This window comes from Alosa pseudoharengus, unplaced genomic scaffold (genome assembly GCF_046254945.1).
Source record: "Alosa pseudoharengus isolate Yale_2024_CS ecotype anadromous, Long Island Sound unplaced genomic scaffold, YU_APseudo_1.1 YU_APseudo_1.1_scf_15, whole genome shotgun sequence".
Lineage (NCBI taxonomy): Eukaryota > Metazoa > Chordata > Actinopteri > Clupeiformes > Clupeidae > Alosa > Alosa pseudoharengus.
This window is the reverse complement of record NW_027468620.1, coordinates 345,869-366,756: the sequence shown is the minus strand read 5'-3', so window position 1 is coordinate 366,756 and position 20,888 is coordinate 345,869. Positions and strand designations below refer to the sequence as shown.

Here is a 20,888-nt window from a genome sequence, read left to right as displayed (position 1 = left end):
ATAATGGTGTTGAATGCTGAACTGAAGTCAATGAACAGCATTTGTCACATAGGTGTTGCTATTGTCAAGGAGGGACAGGGCAGAGTGAATTGCCGTAAAGATGGCATCCTCTGTGCTCCTGTTTGCTCCTGCAAATTCTCTTGAAGCCTTCTATACTGCAAACAAAATCTACCTCTGTAGCACTAGTTATAAAGTTATTCATCTAGCTATTAATTCACAGGACATGCAATCATTTTACTAACACAAATGTTATGAAGAAATATGCACTTTATGGTAAAGGTACATGAATTATCATGAATTCATGCATGAATTAATTCATGATTTATGCATTACTTCATTCCTTTATATCCTATGAATCATCAGGAATTGACATGAATTCATATACTCTCATTCATGATGACCTCATGTATGAACAAAGAGCAAGTTTTAAAGTCCGCACATCCAAATGTCTGACCTGGGAGCAGGACAAACAAACGACCAGACAAAAAAGAGAAAAAGTCCGCTTCAACCAGGGTTTTCTGCTCCCACTTGTTTTTATTTTAGATAGTAATCACCCGAAACGTCACGGAAAAATAAAAACAAGTGGGAGCAGAAAACCCTGGTTGAAGCGGACTTTTTCTCATGTATGAACAACACATCAACTAAAGCATTAGGTGTGATGGGTATATCATTATGATTTATGATTTCTTAAGCATGATCATCATGATTACATGAATTTTAGGATAATTGCTCATGCATGCTCAAATAAAGTAGTGAATAATGACATGTGTTTAGAGAACTCCAAAGTTATGTTCAAATCAGAATTTGAGCAGTGATGACCACATTTTTGGCAGAAAAATAAAGTCATGATCATGCTTAATACATCATAATTCATAATGATGTGCCCACCGTACCTAATACTTTAGTAATGTGTTCATGTATGAGGTCTACTATGAACTATGTAAACTACTATGTGAACTACTATGAACTCAGTAAATTCCTGATGATTAATTAGATATTAATGAATGAAGTAATACCTAAATCATGAATTAATTAAAGTACCCTTACCGTAAAGTGTTACCGAAATGGGTAAAGGCCTGTGTAACTTACTCCGAGACTACATACATTACCAACCCAATTTGCTTCAATTATGTAAATGTAATGTAAATCAGGTTTTATGGCCAAGTATACTTGGGTATACAAGGAATTTGGTCTCTGCATGTATCCCATCCGTGAATTAGTGAACACACAGGTCACAAATTGAAGCACACATTAACCTGGAGCAGCTGCCTTGCTACAGTGATGCTCGGGGAGCAGTGAGGGGTTAGGTGCCTTGCTCAAGGGCACTTCAGCCGTGGATGTGGGCATGGGAGACTAGTGCTCAACCTTTCCACCACCCACATTTTTCCTACTGGTCGGGGATCGAACCGGCAACCCTTTGGTTTCAAGCCCGAAGACCTAACCAGGCCACAATTTTAAACTTTACATTTCATCACTACACATCTTTCTTGACCCTCAAAAAACGTAAGTCTCATTTGTCAAATACCGTGTGCCTGCTCAGTTATAAAATTTTAACAATTACATTTTTCAAAGGTTTTTTCAGGTAATTAACATGGGCATAATACTAGATTTTTTTTTTCTTTTTTTCACAGCCTGTATCCTTGATCTATTGGCCAAGGAAGATTTCTGTGAACAATATGAATTAATTTACATGGTATAATGACATCCGCCCAATGAAAGTGCCCAAAATCGCCATTTTGGCAACCATTTTGTTTATGCTAATTCGATGGTCATAAACTCAAAATTCAGCTTGGGAACAGGGCTAGTTGGATTCAGCACACCTTAATTATGTTAAAAAGTCCTGTTCCCAACTTTTACTAAAAAATGCCTCTAGGAAGCACATATCTCAAAAATATCACCTGTCTATGATAACAGGACGTAACAGGAAGGCATTTGGCTGAGCAACGGAGGTTAATATGCTCTATATTTTGTCCAAATGATGTCTGTCTATCATCGTTGCACTCGGAGAAAACCGGAATGTTTCATTTGTCCTGCGTTTCTTCTACGGCTGCAAACGGGATTCACTCGCAGTTAACCAAATATTTCTTTATTAGGGCAGGGCAGGCATATTTCTGGCTATTAAATTATTTATAAACCAGTCTGCTAAAGTCTGTAGTGGAGTCTGTGTAGGGTTTTCCAGGCTCCATTTCTTTTTACGAGACACCCTGCTCACAAGAGACATCTGCCGGTTGTTTGGGTTGTTGCAGCGTCGTTGCAGCGTCACTGGAAATATACAAATTAAAGTCGCGTGATACCACGTTATCCCGCGCCGACCGCGAGGGAAGCTGGCCAAATCGAAGCAATGCCCATTGTATGTGTTAGCTAGTTAAGCAGTTAGTTAGTTAGTCACTCAGTGTGTCTGTCTGTCTGTCTGTCTGTGTGTGTGTGTGTGTGTGTGTGTGTGTGTGTGTGTGTGTTAGTTAGTTAGTTAAGCAGTTAGTTATTTAGTTAGTCAGTCAGTCAGTTTGTCTGTCTGTCTGAGACTGTTCCCTGTTCTAACTCAGGATTTTCCCCACCCCTTCGAGTTGGGGGGGAGGGGGGTGTCGTCTAATGGCCCACAAGCTGATCTGATGTGTGAAGCTGCTCTTGGCCTGTCTCTGCTGGCTACTGTCATGGAAATAAGCTGTCATTGATTCGCAAGTACAGAAGTCAGCCTCATATGATGGGGGATGGTAGGCTCCAGCACTGGGGTTAGTGGCTTCCATCTGAAATAGTTTTTAATTTAGGTACAACAGCACATTTTTTGGGTGCACCTGAATTTTTTAGATGTTTACATTAAGTTTTTTTTGCTTGAAACTAGGCTATACACATACAAAATGACTGCTGTTCGAGTGCGTGTCTGCAATATATTGGGTAGCCTACTCTGTTCACTGAATGCTTAGTCAGTGCTGTGCGAAGAATTACACAAATAGGCCTACATGTAAATGGTTTTATTACTGCTTCAGTTACGCTTCTCTGTTCAGGATCTAGAGTGAACAGAGTGGCAAATATTAAATAGGCTAAAACTTGGCTGTAAACATCACTCAGTAGAAGCCAAGGTGAGAGATAGAAGGTAAGAAAAAGAGAGTTTGAAGAAGGCACCATGCTCATTAGGCTATATTATTTTGTGCGCAACTGACGCTATAGCTAATGCATGGACATAACGTTGTTCAATCAGACAATATTTCAGGTGGCCTAGAGATTTTTTTGGGATTAATTAGAAAGCTTGCTGATCCAAAGTTTCCAAATTTTTTTTGGTGGTAATTATTAAGGTCTGAGACCGAAACGTTGTGGTCTGTAGTGTTCTAATGAATAATTGCATGAGATCACTTTTAAACTACTGGTAATTATAACATAAAAAAACGTTTATTTAGCCGCAACAATCAAGTCAAGTCAAGTCAAGTTTATTTATATAACGCATTTCATAGAGGTCATTCAGAGGTCATTAAATGTGCTTTACATAAACAAAACCAAACAATAATAACAAATAAAAGCATAGAAAGGCAATATAGTCAAAAAAAAGTTAAAAGGTGAAGATCATAATAAAAAGAAAACATAAAACACAAGATAAAATAATTTAAAAATGAATAATAATTAGTAAGCAAAAACAAAGGCAAAAGTAGTAAAAAAGTAATAAAAGACAAGGTAGAATAATTTTCAAGGCAGATTCAGAATTTGTAACTCGGCACAGTTAGCAGAAAGTTTGGTCTTAAGTCTAGATTTAAAACTGGCTACAGTTGGGGCCTTTTTGATGTCATCCGAAAGTTGGTTCCACAGCTGAGCTGCATAGCAGCTAAAAGCTGCATCACCATGTTTAGTTCTAACAGTAGGTTTTACTAGCAGGTTTTAAACCTGGGACCTGAGAGGACGAGAAGGTGTGTACTGCTGAAGCATGTCTGACAGGTATTTAGGTGCTGCTTCATTTACTGATTTATAAACAAGCAATAGTGCTTTAAAGTCAATTCTGTGACTTACTGGAAGCCAGTGCAAGGACTTGGAGTAATGTGGTCAGTTCTTTTAGTTTTTGTTAAAATCCTAGCTGCTGCATTTTGTATCACCTGAAGCTGTTTAATTGTTTTTTTAGGAAGGCCTGTGAACAGTCCATTGCAGTAATCAACCCTGCTGGAGATAAATGCATGAATGAGTTTTTCTAAGTCATATTTTGACATCAGCCCTCTGAGTTTGGCAATATATCGCTTTCATGTGGCTGTTGAAATTTAGATCACTGTCAATTAATACACCAAGATTTTTAACTGTATCCTTTGCCTTCAACCCTTTTGTGTCAAGGAGAGTGGCAACCCTAAGTCTTTCTTCCTTTTTACCAAATATAATTACTTTTTTCTTTGTTCAGCTGAAGAAAATTTTGAGACATCCAGGTGTTGATTTGTTCTATACACTGACACATAGATTCAAGAGGACCATAGTCGTTTGGTGACAGAGCTAAGTAAATTTGTGTGTCATCTGCATAGCTATGATATGAAATCAAATTATTTTGGATGATTTGTCCAAGTGGGAGTATATAGAGGTTGAATAATAGTGGCCCCAAGATTGACCCCTGGGGAACACCACAGGTCAAGGACGTTGGTGTTGAGGTACAGTTTCCAATGGCAACAAAGAAGCTCCTTTCTTGTAGATATGATTTTAGCCAGCTGATAACTATGCCTGTAAATCCAACCCAGTGTTCTAGTCTGTGTAGTAAAATATTGTGATCAACAGTGTCAAATGCTGCACTAAGGTCCAGTAGCACTGATGTTTTACCTGAATCTGTGTTGAGGCGTATGTCATTGGAAACTTTAATGAGAGCTGTTTCAGTGCTGTGATTTGCCCGAAAACCAGACTGAAAGTAATCAAAATACCCATTTGATGTTAGGAAGGTGGTTAATTGATTAAAGACTACATTTTCAATAATTTTGCCAATAAAAGGTAGATTGGATATGGGCCTGTAATTGTTTAGCATGGGGGCATCCAGGTTATTCTTCTTGAGAAGTGGCTTTACAACAGCTGTTTTCAGTGACTTAGGAAAAGTGCCAGACAGCAGTGATACATTTACAATTTGAAGGACATCCGCCGCTATGAGGTGAAAAACAGTTTTGAAGAAATTGGTAGGCAGAGTGTCTAAGACACCTGTGGAAGAGCTAAGATTCTGTACCGTTTTTTCAAGTGTTTCGTAGTCTATCAAGTTGAACTCTGACATCAAGTTTAGGTTCCCTCTGTTTGTTGCTGGAAGTTCAGGTTGTTGAATTTGTAATTGAGCAGATATGTTGAGTCAGATTTGATCAATTTTACCTTTAAAAAAAAGATGAAAACTCATTGCATTTATTAGTTGAGAGAAGTTCAGGCGCTAATTGTGAGGGGGGATTAGTTAACTTATCAAGAGTTGAAAATAGAATACGAGTGTTATTTGAACTTCTATTGATAATGTTTTGACTGTCTTGGACTGTCTTGCTTTGCATATTTCAGAGTTATATGTGCGGAGCATCTCTGTTTTTTTTTAACACTTTAAATTTAACACTTTAAATTTTAAACTCCCTTACCAAGGAAGAAACCTTGGGCAGATCCACGGCTCAAGGGGCTAACCCAACTGCCAGGGGTCAGAAAGGCTAGGCAATCAAGGACATGGGTAGATGGAGGAGAAATCAAAAATAATAAATAAAAAGTTCTATGGAGATGTGCAAAAGTTGGAGAAAGTCAGATATGTGTGTGTGTGTGTGTGTGTGTGTGTGTGTGTGTGTGTGTGTGTGTTTGTGTGTGTTTTGACGTGTGATGAAATAAGAAAATAAAAAAAGGTCTGTAGCATAGGGAGAGGGATGTAAAAGTGCTAAAAGTCATGTAGGTGTGTGTGTGGTGGGGGGGTCATGAGTGCTGAGGAGTGAATGAGTGCAAAGTCAGTATAGTGTGAGTTCAGAGTTGGGAAATGTTTGAGAGTGCTGAGGAGTGAATGTGTGCAAAGTCAGTATAGTGTGAGTTTTTTTTACATTTTCAATGGTATCATACATTGGCATCACCAAAAGCCCAAATAAACACAACAAAACATACACACAAGAAAAGCAAAACAACAAAACAAAACAAAAAAGTCTGGATTTTTATGGTTCTAAAATGATCAATAAAGTATCATTACAATCATTCAGTCATTGATATGTATATATTCCATTTCCAACATTCCACTTGTAATCTTATCCTGTGTGTCAAATCCTTCATTACGTACATCTCTTTCACAAGTTTCAACCACTCATCCCGGTTAGGTGGTTCTGGTTTATACCATCTTTTTGTAATTTGCTGGCTGCAATCAAGATTTTGAATAAGTATCTATCGGTCTTTGCCACAGTGTTTCCTGCAATGTTGCCAAGATACAGTACTGCTGATGTCTTGGGTATTTGATAACCCAAGATTGAAACAATAATAAGGTGTACATCGTCCCAAAACTGAACAATGTTAGGGCAGAGCCAGAACACATGGGCATGGTTCACATTTATCTCCCCACATTTTCTCCAACAAGGTTGGGCTGATGATGTGTATTTGCTCCTAAGTTTAGGGGTAATAAAAAATCGTATTATGTTCTTCCAGCAGTGTTCTCTCCATGTTCGTGATGACGCAGTGGAGTGCTGGGTTCTCCATATGTGCAACCAGTCATCCTCAGAAATATTCACATTTAACTCTTTTTCCCATTTCTGTTTCACATATAGTGTGGTGTTTCCTTTAGTTTTTGGTTTAATACAGATATTATTCTGGTACTCCTGAAGTTATATGTCCCAATTACTGTTTTAATTACAGTATTTTTGTCAAATTTTATACCTGGTTTAACCTCCCTATCAAAGTAATCCCTTAGTTGTAAATATCTGAAATGGTCCAGGTTGCTCAATGAGAACTTTTTCTTTAAGTCCTGAAAACTCAGAATGCGCCCCTCCTTAATTATTTTACACATAGCTGTTATTCCACATGGTACCCAATGTTTGAATCTTTGGTCTTGGGTATTTGGAATGAATTGTTTGTCATACGCTGGCCACCTAAGTATTCTGATATCTGGCTCTAATTTATGTTTACGTATGATGTCAAACCACACTTTTAATGTAAATTGGGTGATGGTGTCCATCTGATTAAGGAAAAATTTGGCTTCATTAGCATCACCAATGAGACTTGAGACTTCCCTCCTCTGCACAAACTGCTTTAAGTTCTTCCATTTGGCTTCATAGCTTTTATCGCACCAGCAGACTATATGCTTGATTTGCGCTGCATGAAAATACTCCTTGAGGTTTGGTAGTGCCATTCCTCCATTTTGTTTTCCCAGTTGGAGAGTCTCAAATTTAATTCTTGGTCTTTGACCATTCCAAATAAACCTTGATATGGTTTTATTCCATGATCTAAATTGCTTCTCTGGTATCTCAATAGGTAGCGCTTAAAAGAGGTAGAGCAGGCGTGGAAGTATGTTCATCTTTGTTGTCACTATTCGTGAACTTAAGTCCAGAGATAGGACAGTCCACCTATCTGTATCATTTCTGATACTTCTGTCTATTTTGTCATAATTGGGTTCATATAAGCTTCCCATTGTTTTTGTTATTATAACCCCAAGGTATTTCATTGTCATTGATTTCCAGTGGAGTTTGTATTTTTGTTGTATCTCTTTGGATGGTGAGTAATTCAAAGTTAAGATCTGTGTTTTGGCTACATTCAGTTTATATCCAAAATAAAAACCAAAGGTCTCAAGTTGACTAATCAATTTAGGGATGGATTTATCTGGTTCTTTTAGATAGCAGATCACATCATCAGCAAAAAGGCCAATGATGTGCTCTTCACTGCCCATTCTGATGCCCTTAAGTTCCTTATTTTGTCTAATTGATTTGCCAATGGCTCTATAAAGATTGCAAACAGGGTTGGTGAGAGGCAACAGCCTTGTCTGGTTGATCGTTCTAGTTGTATGCTTTCTGTCAAGCTGCCATTGATTTTAATCCTTGCTGTTGGTTTCTGATAAAGTGTCTTGATACATTGAATTGCTTTTTTATTCAGTCCAAATTTTTTAAGGACCTTAAAGGAACGCCCAGTTAACACAATCAAAAGCCTTTTCAGCGTCAAGGTTTATGAATGCTGCACTGATGTTGTTATGTTTAACATGATCAAGAACATGTAAGGTTCTTCTTATGTTATCATGGGTTTGACGGCCCTTAATGAAACCTGTCTGATCTTCGTCGTTCATGAATTGTTCAAATCTTTTTGCAACAATGGAGGTGTATAATTTGTAATCTACATTAAGGATCGATATAGGTCAGTAACCTGAGCAGGTTTCGTTGTTATTCCCTTTTGGGATGACTGATATCACAGCTTCTTTCCATGATGGGGGTATTTCACCTTTCTCAAGTGTATGGTTAAAAGCTGACTCAAGCAGTGGAGTAAGTAGTTCTCTAAATGTTTTATACCATTCTGAAGGTAGACCGTCACTGCCTAGAGATTTGTTTGCCTTTAATCTGCTTATTGCTTTCTCTATTTCTGACATTGTAATTGGTTTGGTGAGGAGGTCATTCTGATGTTTCCCAATAGATGGTAAGTCAAGAGTCTGTAGAAAAGTTCTCATTTGATTGACATCGGCTGCTATAGGTTGACTGTAGAGACTCTTGTAGTATTTCATAAAATTCAAACCAATTCCCATAGATTTGTAGATATATCTCTCTTATCTTATGGATCGTTCTGTCAGCCTGTTGTGTTTTAGTCTTTTAGCTAACAATCTGGAAGCCCTAGGTCCTACTTCATAGTAAGATTATTTTAAGAATCTTGTCTTTTTCTCGATTTCTGCATCTAGTAATTTATCTATATTATTCCTTGCTTGTTTAATTTGGGGGAGTAGTAAGGGGTCCCTTGAGATTTTGTGTTGCTGTTCAATTTTAGTCAGTTTCTCTTTTTCTTTGAGAAAAACCTTCTCTTTAACCTTTTTCAAGGCCGCTGTTTTAGCTATTAATTTCCCTCTCAAAACTGCTTTTAGGGCATCCCATAAAATAACAGGACTTACTTCTCCATGATCATTTTCAGTCAAATATGTTGTAATTTCTTCTGTAACCTCATTAACCAGTACTTTATCATTTAGAATCCCAACATTTAGCCTCCATAGTTTTATTTTCTTTTGTGCATTTAATTGGATTTTTAGACTCACTGGACAGTGATCTGATACATCTGCTCCTTCAATTTCACACTCCTTTATCCTGTACAAGTCTATTTTATTTATAAAGAAGTAGTCAAGTCTGGCATAACTATCATGAGGTGGCGAATAGTGTGTATAATCCCTTTGGGTGGGGTGGAGTTCTCTCCATAAGTCAACTATGCCGAATTCCCTGAATGTAGTTTTTATTAGGGCTATTTAATTAATTACACACTCTGTGATTAATTAATCTAAATTAATCGCATATATAATTTTTCCTGTGACAGTATTTGAAATATTTAAATTCAAATCGAATCATTGAATAATCAGCATTAGTGACATTAAAGTTCAAAAACTCTTTTATTATTATTTTCACTGTTCAAATAATGGCCATAATAATGTATGATATGACCTAATATGCTGAGAAAATAAATTCAAAAGTGCTTCGGGAAGAGGTTTTTTTTTTCACTACAAGGCATTTCAGGCCACAGATATAACCTAGGGGACACAATGAAAATAAATTAACACTCCCCTCAATGTCAACACTATTTCTTTGCATTGAACTCCAGTGATATGCTAATTCCTTGCTGCAGACAGAGGACTTTATTTTAATCAACACTTTCTATTTTTAACACCATCAGGCCATTTTTTAAAAGTAAATGTTCCAATCAATGATCTAGGCAGCACATTTTCTTCTCTCCATCATTTTACAGTCTAATGGTTACTGACTAGAACGGCTCGGGGTCAAAGGTCATATGGAATCGATTAATCTGCACTATTTTTTTTAATCAGTTATTTTTTCTCAAATTAATTAATCAAAATGAATCAGTTATTTTGACAGCCCTAGTTTTTATCATTTTAGTGGCTTGGTCAGTTTTTTTTAGCTTTGTTTGTTGTGTCCAGCTTCTCATCCATCACTGTGTTAAAATCACCTCCACATATTAATATTCCCTCTGATTCCATAATTATTTTGTCAAGAAGAGATTTAACAAACTGCTTCCCACTGTTGGGTGGGGCATAAACATTAACCAAAGTCATTAATTTGTTTTCTAATTTTCCTTTCACTATAATAAACCTTCCTTCTTTATCTTTAATTGTTTTGATACATTCAAATTTCACTGTAATGAGTATACTGACACCTCTTCTACCCTTATTTCTAAAACAGCTATAGAAAGTATTGTTGAAGCCAAACTTCTTGAGTTTCTCACTTTCCTGATCAGTCAAATGTGTCTCTTGTAAGTAAATAAGCTGAGCTTTCTCTTTCCTCGGTTTGGACATTACCTTTTGGCGCTTAATGGGGTTATTCAGGCCATTTACATTCAATAACAATCAGGGGCGGAGCCAGACATTGTAAACATTCGGGGCTTAGCCCATTTAATTTTTTTTTAAAATAACCCCTTAAATAATGACTTCTAGTGAATTTTGTGTAAACTAATGGACACATTGAGACTTGAATGTTAGTTTCACATTTTTTAACAGATTCAAGGTATCTGACTGGCACTACACTGTGTAAAATTATAGTTTTGGGTCTTTCAAGAGGCAATATCTGTTCATATCTGTTTAGCATGTACTTAGTTAATTAAGTACATGTAGTTTGTATATTATAGTATTTGTTTATTTTCATTAGGCTATTGTTTGATATGACATTATTGTTTATTATTGCTATTCTCCTTCTTCCTCTTCCCTGATCTCATCTGTGTGACAAATATATAGAATATCTTATACTATAATATACATAATATTATGATATATTTTACAGTATGGCCAGTCATCATGATACAAGGGTATTTTAGAAGGAATGCATTATCATCTTGACATAGGCGTTTCTGCATTATATTAATTTTGTAATTTAGCAAGATTATTCATAGGTTTCATCAGGTCCCTTTACACAGGTGCATAAAATCAAGCACCTAGATTATGAATGCAGACTGCATGGTGCTTGATTAACACACTTATGGAAAGGGCCCTTTCCTCTCAATATATCATTGTAATGTTTTTTTTTTTAGTTAATAATTAGTTAGGCAGCCAAAACAACATAACATGACTTTTATATTTATGTGGACTCTTGGATTATAAGATCTGTGGTGGTGGATAGGATATCAACAAGGTTTTAAGGTAGGCTAACAGTTAACATTCTTTTGTGCAACATATGACACTGAAAAGTTGACATGGGCAGATAACTGTTAATGGGTCTTTCTGACATTTCAAAACAGTGTAGCCTATTTTATTACAAGACGAGGATCACTTTGTTTTGGGAGCTGGAATTTCTTATTCTGCAGTAGGCTTAGCTAGCCTATGAGAGTACTGAATTTGCCTTTACCGCCGACGAACGAGGACATTTAACGTTAACGTTAAGCATTTAGTGCTAGGGAGCTAGCCAAGTAGCCTAACGTTAGCCTGCCTAACTGACTGAAAGCTCTTAACGTGAAATCACCAACCTGAAACAACACTATCCGTCAGTTCACTGGGCGATGCTGTTGCTTGAACGGAGCTGGGTGGTCTTTTGAAAAGCTTTCTAATATCCAAAACGTTTCAACAACATGTACACAAAGTGTTTTATCACAGACTGTAAAAGTGACAGACTTCTGACAGAGGCTTTTTGGAACACCGAAGCCATGACGTAGCGTTGTCAAGGCAGCATTTTCACTGGATCTAAACAAATCAATCTAACCATTGAAATCACCATAGCGGATAGCCCAGAGACCTGGCATAGATCGTGTAGCAAGTCAAATTATTTTTCAATATTGGGCTTTGAAAATAAGGGATATATTTCCTCAGTAATAGAGCATTTTGTGACATTTATAGAGAAACCGAGGGTAAGTTATATTGGAAATAAGAATTGCCGGGAATTTAAAACACAAAAAAAAGATTCGGGGCTTAAGCCACCTAAGCCACCCCCTAGCTCCGCCACTGATAACAATATCTTAACATTATTCTCTATCATTCATATTGATGTAACTCCACAATCCAGACAGAAACGTAACAATTGCAAAAGGTGAACTCTGTAACAATAGTTGAACAAAAATAACATAAAGTTCTGCGACTTCAGAAAAAAGGATGAGTTTAAACATCCTTTGGATTCCCTGTTGGGGGGAGGAGGGGAAAATGCCTTGTGCACGTAGGGGCCCTTCCTAGTGAGAAAGTTATCTTCTCCACTAGAAATGTCCAACATTTGGCGCTAACGTGTCCTCAGTCGAATTGTAAAATTGAGCAGGTTGAGCCGTAAAACCTTCATTAACAAATAGAAAAGGTTTTACAAATAGAAAAGGTAATGCTGGATGTCTGGACTAGCCTACTTGGTTTGTAGGCCATTCCAAAGAAAAGCTATGGGGATCTTCACATTAAACAAAAAAGTAGCCTAAATGCTTGGTCATACTTTTGTTAAAAACAACAAAGAATACCTCGCTTTAGTGTCACTCCAGGAATGTGTGTGTATCTTCTTAATCTGTTCACTTTAGCTTATTCTCTAGGCTGTACATCTCTTCTGAATTCTGTGTCTCTCCCTTGCACGGTGAGCGGCTGTGTCGCTGGTGCTGATGGTTTTCCACGGGAGTAGCTCGTCCAGCCGCTCCTCCACTATCTTCATCGCGTTTGGGCTCCTTGTTTTTACAGTCACTTGAAATCCGCGTCGAATGAGATCCTCCGCTGCCTCCTGTGCATTCTCGTATGATTGTTGGCCAGATTCCCAATGGATTCGCATCTTGGTGTATGGAGTCTGGAAACGGATCCCCTTCTCTTTCAGGACTAGGGTTGCAAAATTCCGGGAATTTTCTAAGTTGGAAACTTTCTATGGGAATTAACGGGAATATATGGGAATTAACGGGAATAAACGGGAATTAATGGGAATAAACTGGGAATTTTTAATATGGCAAGTTAGTCTGGGAACAAGGAACTTAAATGTAGTGGACAAAAGCCCATCTTGCAGTCTAATATTAGTTAAAACAACCTGATTTAATGCAATTTCAGTCAAATTTCTACCCTGCAGATATGTCAATCACATGCACACAGCAATCGGCATAGGCTGCTAGACATAAAGTAAACCTATGGTGCGTTTATATGCATGGGGGAAAAATTTTCCAACCAATCAGATTTTGTTGTTGAGTGGTGTGGTGTATCTTGGGCAGTTCAGTGTTGCTAGTTTAGCACGCTAGTAAACCATAGGCAGAGAATGGGATTCCCGCTAGCATGCTAGCTAGCTTTGTATGCTAAGCTAAGCAAAAATAATAACATACAAATCATACTGCTTATTACGAAACAAAATGTTGATGTTTGTATATGAAACAGTTTGTATGAATTACCCAAAATTCCCAGTTAATTCCCGTAAATTCCCATTAATTCCCATAATTTCCTTTAATTCCATGATAGTTTCCAATTTTGAATATTTCTAAAATTCCCCAGCTTAACTTCCCATGGTAAGTTTCCGGAAATTTACTGGAAATTTTCCGCCCCTTTGCAACCCTATTCAGGACTGATTTGATCGGCCCGTACTCCTTACGTTTCTCTAAGATGTGTGCTGCATAATCATTATCAAAGTAAACTCGCTGCCCATCGACCTCTATCTTCTTCTGCCAGCCCTTTTGTAGAACCAACTCCTTAACATGAAATTGGAGAAAATTCACAATTATGGATCTAGGAGTTGACTGGCGGCTTTGGTGCAAGAGCTCTATGCGCTCGTTGAATCTGTAGGTCAATCTCAGATGGGAGTTCTAGCTGTTCTTTAAGCAGTTCGTTCACAAAGTTAATGACTGATTTTCCCTCTTTATCTTCTGGAATTCCGTAAATGCGCAGATTGTTTCGTCTGGAGCAGCTCTCCAAATCAACAATTTTATCTTGTATTTCGATGCTTTGCCTCAGCGTTGTAACCAGCGCGTCTTTGAATTCCATGCAGGATGACTCCAGTTCAGCTATCCGTGACTGCGCTTCAGTAATGCTAGCATTCTGTGTCTGTAACTCTCGCAAAACGTCGCCCTTAAACTCAGCGAAGTCATCCTTAATAGTTTTTATGGTATCACATTTAAATGCATTGAAATCATTTCTCATTTCTTCCTTCAAGTCTTTGAAGTCCTTCGAAAGTTGTGAAAGATGTTCGAGTATGGCATTTTGGCTGCTTTCGTTTTCTCTACACGTGGTTACCTCCTCCTCACCTTCTTTCCCATTTCCAGTTTTGGACTCCATAGTCTTTGGTCTAGTTTTGGTCAACTTTTTTTTGTTTTTCTGACTCGGTTGCATCTTTCCTACTCTTATCGTTGAATTATAACAATTTCAGTAGTACGTTAATATCTCAATGAGGTATTTCTCACATCGACTATGAGGAGCTCTCCTTCACACGTCCATCTCGCTCTAGCGCCTCCGGAAGTCCAGCGCGGAGCATCTCTTTATGGATTTCATAGTGGATCTGAAGTTTGTATTTACGCCATTTTCTTTCAGTCTTCCTACACTCTCTTTTTAGAAGTTTAACTGCTGGATTTTGCCTCCATGGTGCTTTCTGTTTGTCCTTAACTTTCTTGAATTGTAATGAATCAATGTCATCCATAATGTTTGCCATTTTTGCATTAAAGTGATCAAATAAGTCTTCTACAGAGTCTGACAGTTGACTTGACTTTAGTGAAAGTGCTTGTTCAAAGAGAGCACTTGTCTGATCATTTATGATTCTCCTTTTTACAATCATAGCTCTGTTTTGAGTGTGTGGGAACATAGACATCACTCTAATTTCTGAATTGTACAGGTGAATTTACTTGTTGAAAACTGTTAAATATGCCTCAATCTATACACCTCAGTGTTTTGCGAAAATAATATCTGGAAATTTGTTTATTAGTTAACTGCTTAATTAGGGGGCAGCCGTGGCCTACTGGTTAGCGCTTCAGGCTTGTAACCGGAGGGTTGCCGGTTCGAACCCCTACCAGTAGGAACGGCTGAAGTGCCCTTGAGCAAAGCACCTAACACCTCAGTGCTCCCCTAGCGCCGCTGTAGCAGGCAACTCATTGCGTCGGGATTAGTGTGTGATTCACCTCACTGTGTTCACTGTGTATGTAGTGTGTTTCAGTAATTCACGGATTGGGATAAATGCAGAGACCAAATTTCCCTCACGGGATCAAGAGTATATACTTATACTAATAAATCACCTGTCTTGAGACAAAAAGAACATGCACAAGGATCATTTGTGACTTAAATTAGTTTATTGGTCTGTGGCACTCACAGGGATGCAACTGACAAAACTTATGCAATGTATTTCCATTGATTGAACAGTTGGTGCTCCAACATTGCTGCAAAACATGAATCAACGGGATGGGGGAAATATCACCTCTCAATATAGCAATATAAAGTCTTTCTACCAATTTTTTCAGCAGCACATGAATAAAGGTATTGTTGCAAGAATATGGAAATAAAGCTTAATCTACAAACTTGAACGTCCCTTTAATTTCACATCTTTATTTCTTCAAAGATAACAAAAAGACTAAGAACACTTCTTTGACTGAAACCCAGAGATGACTTCAGAGTCAGAAAAGGATGAAATCAGTAAGCAGCAGTGTAGATATCTTACTGGATCATAGTTTTTGCTGATCATAAATACATTCAGTTTTATAGTTTTGTCACACCATGGTGAATTCAACAGTCTTTGCCCTTCAAAAATCCATCAGCCTTTTGCTCCCAAATCCAGAACTATTTTCACAATTTGGCAGCATACATCATTTCAAGTGTCCTATTGTACTTGCAGAAGTCACTGTAGGTGTCTTTAATAGATGACTACTCATTGAGAGTATTTCTAGCCTTCAGCAATCATGTGAACCTAGAAAAAAAATCAAAAAACATTGCAGAGAAATAATTAGATATATGGAATCATTCCTCATAAAAAACAGCCTTCTGCTATAATGCCCACATTTCCCACATTTTTCATTTATCACAAACCTACCTCTATCTATGATGGGTGAAGAAATGTTTACTTGCTAATGACATCAATTTATGAGGGCTTTCAGATTTACAATGTATGGAGTTACAGAATAAAATCATATCAAGAATTAACATAGATGATGGTGGCAAGGGTGCCTTCAGAAGGTAAGGTTGTTGCAGCAGCACTGAATAGGCTACGGCCAAATGACAGTTCAGCAAAAGAAAGGTTATGAAAGGTTAATACTCATGCATACAAATGAACGTGTTATCACCACAAAGTCAACAAAGAAAAGGTAACAGTTAGCAGCATGCATGCAATTCTTAGCTGGTTAGCTAATGTTACAACCCCAAAACAGAAAAAGTTGGGACATTGTGTAAAATGCCAATAAAAACAGAATGTGATAATATACAAGTCTCGTAAACCCATATATAGCAGCAAAAAGGACAGACAACATATTAATGTTGAAAATGAAATTTTGGACAATTTCATGGAAAATATTATTAATTTTGAATTTGACGCCAGCAACATGTTTAAAAGAAGCATTCAAATTACATTGTTTCATCATTTGTGCACACAGGCTTACACAGAGTGATGAATACCCTTACATCTTTACTTCTAAGAGACCCTTCCACTCTGGGATGCTCTTTTTCCTACCAAATCATGTTGCCAGTTATCCTAATTAGTTGTGAAACATTCCTCCTTTTGTTTTCTTTATTATTACACAACTTTCCCAGCATTTTGTTATCCCTGTCCCAACTTTATTTGAAACATGTAGCTGGTATCAAATTAAAAATTAACATATATTTTCCATAAAATAATCAAATTTGTAATTTTCAACATTTGATACGTTGTCTGTGTCCATTTTGTAACTAAATATGAGTTTAAGATTTTTGCACATTATTACAGTACATTCCGGTTTTATTCACATTTTACACAACATCCCAACTTTTTCTGTTTTGGGGTTGAAGAAGAACACAGCTGGATTGTTGGTGGTCAGCTGCTTGTCATCTACTTAAGCCGCCAGGGTTTAAAAATTAATAAATTGGATTTTTACATCAAAATTTCAAAAGGCCTTGGCTTGCAAGTGGTCAGAGATAAAGTCCTACTGTAAATGTGAAAATCATTGAGTATGACCAGAAGTTTATGAAGGGGGTAAATTTACTCATCTAATTTGCATATTATGACATCACTGGATGGCAACCACCGTGAATTATGCACATTTCAGTAAATATTAAATGTTGAACATATTTGAGCAGTTTTACTTTCTTTTTTTGTCATTTCACCAACATAACAAATTAACAGGAAAACAGTCACATGTAAACCAACAATAGTAAACTATTAATATAATCACAAACCCTATGCAATAAAGTAGCCTGGTCAAATCAGTTCCATATCGCGGGTGACTGAAGTTCTTCAGAGCCCTATTTTTACAACTCCTGCTGTCTATACCACGTCCATTACGGACACCATCATCACTATTGTCACTGGCACCTCCAACTATGTTGGGCAGAGGGTCGAAATAAGCATGGTATGCTTAGTGGACACTGTCGAAAAAGACGCACCTCCATTCACAGACGCTCCGTGACTATCAGTCAATAGACGATCGATCATATTCTCCTTCAGAATCAGAATAGGTGAATAACAGATCCAAGACTTCATCACACATGAATTTTTTTTCAACATTTGGTGTATTTCTGCTTCAATTTGTGCAAAACTAAGGCCCGCATCGCTTCCGCGTTATGGAGGAAATGCACGTCTTCTTCGTGTGTTTCTCGCGTGTTTTCGCGAGCTTCCTGAAAACTTTTTAAAAAAAAGGTCGAGCTTGAATCGAAGCTCTGGGTGTCTGCCAACTAGTGGTCAAGAGTACAAATGAGATTTTACACTGTACTCGCGTATATCGTCTGTTTTATTCAGTAATGACGCTTGTCGCAATATTGCGACATGGGCGGTTAGAGGGTTAAGATAACATTTGGCTAATTAATTAAGTGTTATGAAATGTTTGTGCCACAAAGGTTTCCCCTCCATATCACAAGCTAAATAGAATAGGCTACACACAACAACATAATAACAGCTCAATTGAACACTTATTTGATACTTATTATTAGGGAGCCTGGCAAACATGATATGTCTATATGTGACCCTGCAAGGCGAAACCAGTCGCTTTGCGCACGGTGCTATTTTGAGAAAATCCACGATAAACAAACGTACAGGTTAAAATGTTGAATTTCACTCTTTCACATAATTCGACAGTATACAGTCTACACTTTCATATTGTGAACAAATTTCACCAGGGGCGTGCAAAGACTTTTGAAGGGGCAGGGGCTCAAATTTAAAAAAAGGGCACATGGAACAAAATTTTCAGAACTTTATTTAAAACTTGTCTTTAGTGGGCATCTTTGCACTGCAGAATATAATATCATGTTTTATAGAACATAATGCATACAAAAGCTAGAAAAGATACACACAATTTGAATGGTGTAAACTGGAACTTAAGTTTTACATTCCCTAGCCTATAAAGCTTTAATCATCTGAACCTGAGCTGGACATTTTTTTTATTTTTGCATTTAAATTCTAGCATTATGCTATTTCAATGATGATGGTGGGACAGGCTATTATATGGTTTAGCAATTTGCAAAGTACAAGGACACAAGATACAAGGATACAAGGAAGTTTATTGTCACATGCATATAGTTACTGAAAGTAAGAAATGCAGTGAAATTATGTCTGGTGTCAGCCTATTTGTGCATTAATGGGGGGGGGGGGGGGTAAAAAGTGCAGTAGAAGAGGGGTTTAGTAGATTAAGTGGCAAGGGCTGCATAAAAAAGGTGGGGGAGGATTGGGATTGGGTGGGGGGCACCAACAAGGAGCACCCAAGAGCAACAGGGGCAAGGAAAAACTCCCTTACCAAGGAAGAAACCTTGGGCAGATCCACGGCTCAAGGGGCTAACCCAACTGCCAGGGGTCTTGGTGTGTGTGTGTTGGGGGGGATGACAGGGGAGATGGGATAGTGTGCTGTGTATGTGGGGAGGGCAGTGTGCAATATGTGTGTTGGAGAAGCTTCCTCATGAGACAATGTGCTGTGTATTGGGGGGGGGGGGGGGGGGGGGCAGTGTGCTGTAAGTATGTTGGGGATGTGTGTTGGAGAAGCTTCCTGATGAAATAATGTAAAGAAGTCTAATGTACTGATAAACATTTTATAAATTTTCATATTTATTCAATAGGAGTGCATGTACTGTAGGCCTACTGTAGCCAGGGCACAGACAGATAGGTCTTTTCAGTTTTCATTAGGCTATTGTCTACACAGAGATCATAAGCTATACGGCTACATCTTATTGATTAAATTCAAAGCTAATTTTAATAGCCTAGAAATCTAGACGCACCCTAGCGGCAGCAAATATGTTATTGCCTAGTCTGGCTTGTCAGGCTATAATTTTAATGTTTATCACAGTGAACTACCACCATTAGCAAGCTGGTGTCTTGCAGATTCACGTGCTGTGCGTGTGGCCACTGAATGAAATGACGCGTAATGTAGCCTACTGTAAACAGAGAACGACGTGTGAAGTTGGGTTAGTTAAACAACTACAGTAGCCTATGTCGTCGGCTTATGACAATTTAGAAAAGGTTTTATGAACTAGGTCTACTAACCTAAGCTACTATAACATAGTAACCTAAACAGAATATGTTATGAACGTTCAGCCTTAGATTTTCAAAGCTGCCAGGTTATTGAAATGGATGGACCATGACATGATTAAAACGGGTTTGATAGCCTACTTCATTAAACATGAAACAACTTTAAACATTTTATTCTCTATCTCTAAGCTGAATACTATTGCATGTTCAGATAGGCTAACTGCCAAGTGACCTTACCGTGCTCCCAAACGTCTCCTGCAGCACTGTGCCTTCGTGCACCTTCTGAGAGTTCACTGAATGTATGACGTCACAGATTGGTGGCCGCAAGGCATTTCAATTAACACAGAAAATTGTTATTTTTGTAAATTTGTAATTTCACAAACTATTAATGAGACATTTTAGCGAATATTCATGTTGGAACTAGCGGAAGTATTACAATTTTATAAGTATATTTTTTTGCCCTTTTTATGCCTTTAATGACAGGACAGTGAAGAATGACAGGAAGCGAGTGGGAGAGAGAGTCGGGGTGGGATCCGGAAAGGACCACGGGGCAGAATTCGAACCCGGGTCGCTGGCGTACGGTGCAGGTGCCCCAGCCAGTCGCACCACGGCCGGGGCCAAGTATTACAAATTTTAAAAAGTAAAAAACGGGTCTTGTCAAAAGGGCACTTGGACATCAAAGGGGCAAAAGGGCAGGTGCTAGAGCCCCTGTAGCCCCCCTTCTCTGCACATGTTTGAATTTCACGGATAAACATACATTTTGACTGTTAAACCCTTTCTTTATTTAGGTGAAGATTCAACACATTAGCAGTCATTCCCTTTGTCCAAGCCGCTATAAGGGTTTACGGTAGGGTACGGTAGAGCTAATTTACTCATTAGGCTACTCATTACTCGTTACTCAATACAGCTCTATATTGTTCTTGGCAGATGTAACCAAATATGAATGTGAAAGACTTGCCTTTCAGGGCACGAACGGTCAAAAGCACAAACTTTTAGAAATATCCTGGCGTCATTTTAGGGACCAGGGGCCTCATTTATAAAGCATTCTTACGCACAGATTTGATCTTAGACGGTGCGTACGCTCAAATCCATGCCAACGCTCAGATTTATAAAAAACGTCTTTGACGTGGAAAAGTGCTTATCTCCACGTCAGGTTCAAACTTGACGTACGACCATTTCCTTGTGGTAATGCCGGGGTACTGCAAGTAATCTGAGGTCTAAGTGCGATGC

The 20,888-nt window shown here is 38.0% G+C and overlaps 1 protein-coding gene across 1 annotated transcript in view; it reads right to left on the bottom strand.

Moving 5' to 3' along the window:
• Positions 1-15,296: 15,296 nt before the first annotated feature.
• The window catches only part of pwwp2b (PWWP domain containing 2B), a 59,597-nt gene continuing 54,005 nt past the window's right edge, over positions 15,297-20,888 (bottom strand). The window contains exon 3 of the mRNA XM_076285260.1: positions 15,297-15,926. The gene's annotated coding sequence lies outside the window, so the exon portion shown is untranslated. The remainder of the gene's footprint in view (positions 15,927-20,888) is intronic.